This window comes from Octodon degus, unplaced genomic scaffold (genome assembly GCF_000260255.1).
Source record: "Octodon degus isolate 3935 unplaced genomic scaffold, OctDeg1.0 scaffold00190, whole genome shotgun sequence".
NCBI lineage: Eukaryota > Metazoa > Chordata > Mammalia > Rodentia > Octodontidae > Octodon > Octodon degus.
Genome location: NW_004524766.1, coordinates 1,941,980 through 1,945,040, shown reverse-complemented (window position 1 = coordinate 1,945,040; position 3,061 = coordinate 1,941,980).

Sequence of the window (3,061 nt, the reverse complement as noted above, 5' to 3'; positions counted from 1 at the left end):
AAGTTTTGAACTAATAGTGCTTAGACAAGATATCATGTCTGTATCTTGTACTGTGAATAACTACTACAAAGGCAATATGCAATGCATTAATTATTGTAATCATCCTACTAACTTTTTGAAACTGTCTCATTGCTGCTTCTTTCTCAATAAAATTATTTTTTTTAGAAAAAAAAGAAAAGGAGGAATATCTGCCCAGCTCATGGCTGCCAGGAAGGAGAGGGCTCTGGGAGGAGAGAGCCCAGGAGGAAGGGTCCAGGAACCACGCGTGGCTCCCAGGCTCGTGCTGCCCTGGCATGCCCAGAAGCCCTCAGAGCTGCGCTCCACTCTCCGCTGGGCATCACACAAGCCAGGAAGCTGACAGTCAAGGTTCCTATCCCAAGGGCAATCAGCTCTTTTACAGGAAGAGCGAAGAGCAAAGATTAGACATGGCTGGCAAGAAAACGCTAAGCTACTGCGCAGTGTGACAACTTTTCATGTTCACTCTTTTTAAAGAAATTGACGTGGTAAGAAAAATAACAATTTGGTATAGAACGTGAGACTTTGTTTACTGAGTTTCTGTAAATTTTTGCAGTGCCTGCTATGAAAGGCGCATGCGCCTGTAATGGCAGGAGGAGGAAATCTGCGGCTGTGCCATCCCGCGTTTGACGGTGCCCACTGCCCTGGGTCTCTCCCGCCCTCTGTCCTTTCTGCTGCGTGGTTCTGGGTTAGAGCTGTTGTGTGGGTAATGTGACTGTGACGTGGGGGCCAGAAGTGAAGGTTGGCTTGATGATAGGAGAGAGGAACAAGGACAAGTACTGGGGAGTCTTACCGTGCACTTACCTTCCAACAGCGCTGTTGAAAACTACAACTTCAGGTTTACCACCAAGCGCTTCCCCAAGAAAGGTCTCAAGTAAGCATTATAAAGAACAACCCCTCACAGGCTTTCATGTCATCCGCTTTCATATAAGTGCCTGATTTATTTGTCCGCACCAAAGCTGGATGACAACTTTTTTCTCTAAATTTTTTGTTTTTGTTTCCAGTTCTTTAGATAGTTCCGTAATTATACAAACCTCATTACTATAATAAATTCCTAATTTCATATATATTTTTTCAAGTGGTTTTGCTTTTCTAGTGACTCCTGGTGAAGAATTTGGTTCCTAGGAGTTGAGGACATATCTCCGTTGTCTAAGCACCTGCCTGGCAAGGGTAAGGACCTGAGTTTGAGTCCTAACATGACATGCTGTCCCTTCCTTGCCATGGAACCCTGTGTGTGCTGTGCAGGCTCCCAAACCAGGTATGGTGGTGCACGCCTGTAATCCCAGCGCTGCGGAGGCTGAGACAGGAGTATCACTGAGTCTGAACTACATAGTGAGACCCTGTAGGCAATAAATTAAAAAGAAAAAAGAAAAAGTCTTTGGTTCCTGGAAATTTTTTTTTTTAAATGGAACCAGGGATTGAACTCAGGCCTTGCACTTGCCAGGGAAGTGCTTATTCCACTGAACCATCTCCCCTGCCCTCAAAAAGGAGGCCTGGGATCTTTGATCAGAATCTAGTCCAGCCTAACCACAATGAGTACTACTTCCTTGTTTTTTTTTTTTTTTGTGGAACCGGGGATTAGAACTCAGGCCCTTGCGCTTGCCAGAGAAGCACTTATTCCACTGAGCCATCTCCCCCGCCCATGGTTCCTGGAAATGGGACACCTTCAACAGAAACTTTGATCACAAGCTATTGGCTTTGACACTGGGTTATATGCAGAAGTTAGAGGAAGGTTGAAGAGATGGCTTAGCAAGCTGGGAAGGAGAAAGAGGCTGGGAGGCACTGGAGCTCCAACAGAGAAAATGTATCTGTGGAAACTGGAGAAAAGGGGGTTTAGTTATGTAACAGTAGAAAGTTAGCAACACCACCAGGAGGCGCAATGAAGAGAACAGAAAGTGCACTCGGGAGCTCATGAGTTGGGCTCAGTAGGCTTCTGCTTTCCCAAAACAGGCTGCCAAAGTCAAGGACAGTGTTAGGGCAACAATCAAATCCAGGGTGGTACTATTAATGCATGACCTGAGGTTAAATCCCAATAGCACTTACTGGGACTTGAAAAAATAATAAGGGTATTTTTGTAGGACTTCTAAGAATATTAAACAATGCCATTTCTGCTAGAAATTAGGGTCCTTAAAATCTTTTTATCAATAAGATGAAAATGCTTCTAAGTACTTAAGGTAATTGTCCCATGAACCTAGAGGTTTAGGTCACTGATTTTTGGAAATAAGTTTGGCTGTAAACTTTGTTGAATGGAGGGGATTGTAATTTGATGCACATAAGACCCATGAAGCTTTTAAAGGAATTCCTTGTTTGGATTAAAAAGTATGAGGTAATACTTTTATATCTCCAACTTGCCAAGCTAAAGAAAGCTGTTTGGTCACAAGGGTGGTCTCACAGAGAAGGACAGAGGAAGCAGAGGTAGATTCTAGATGCCAGAAAGGGCAGCTCAAAGCTCGGACCATTATCCTCAAGAAACAGGACCGCACTAGTCTCAGTAATGCCCAGATGGATGTCAGGACCTCGGTAGACCTGCTCTCCCCTCCCATTTTGCCTCTTTGGGAAAGAGTGGGCTATTTTTCATCCTCCTCTTCCTCGTCACTGTGGAGGGGCAGCTATATGGCAGATCATTTGTCTCTGTAGTTAACAGGGCTCCAGATTTGCAGCATTCGTCCTTGAGGGGCTAACCCTGGAGAACACAGTGCATCTGCACTTGGACCTGGAGCCTGACTCTGATGGCACAAGGGGACGAGGGTGCTGGGGGTCTTGAGAGCGAGTGGGAGAGGAGGAATTTTGGCTGCCGCAGGGAAGCCTGACAATAGCGGTGGCCCACGTGGCTTCCGATGCTCTTTGTGTACACGTGCTCCTGTGGATGTCTATTCTGTTCCTGGTTGTTTTCCTGCATCTTGCATCTCAGTTGACTTCAGCTTGTTGCTTTATCAGTGAAATGTGACAAATGTTATGTCTGAGGCTAGGGACAAGAAGCTTATGGAGCCCACCTTCTTCTGTGGCGATGCTTGCTTATGGAAGCTTCCCTTTTGGGCATGAGCTG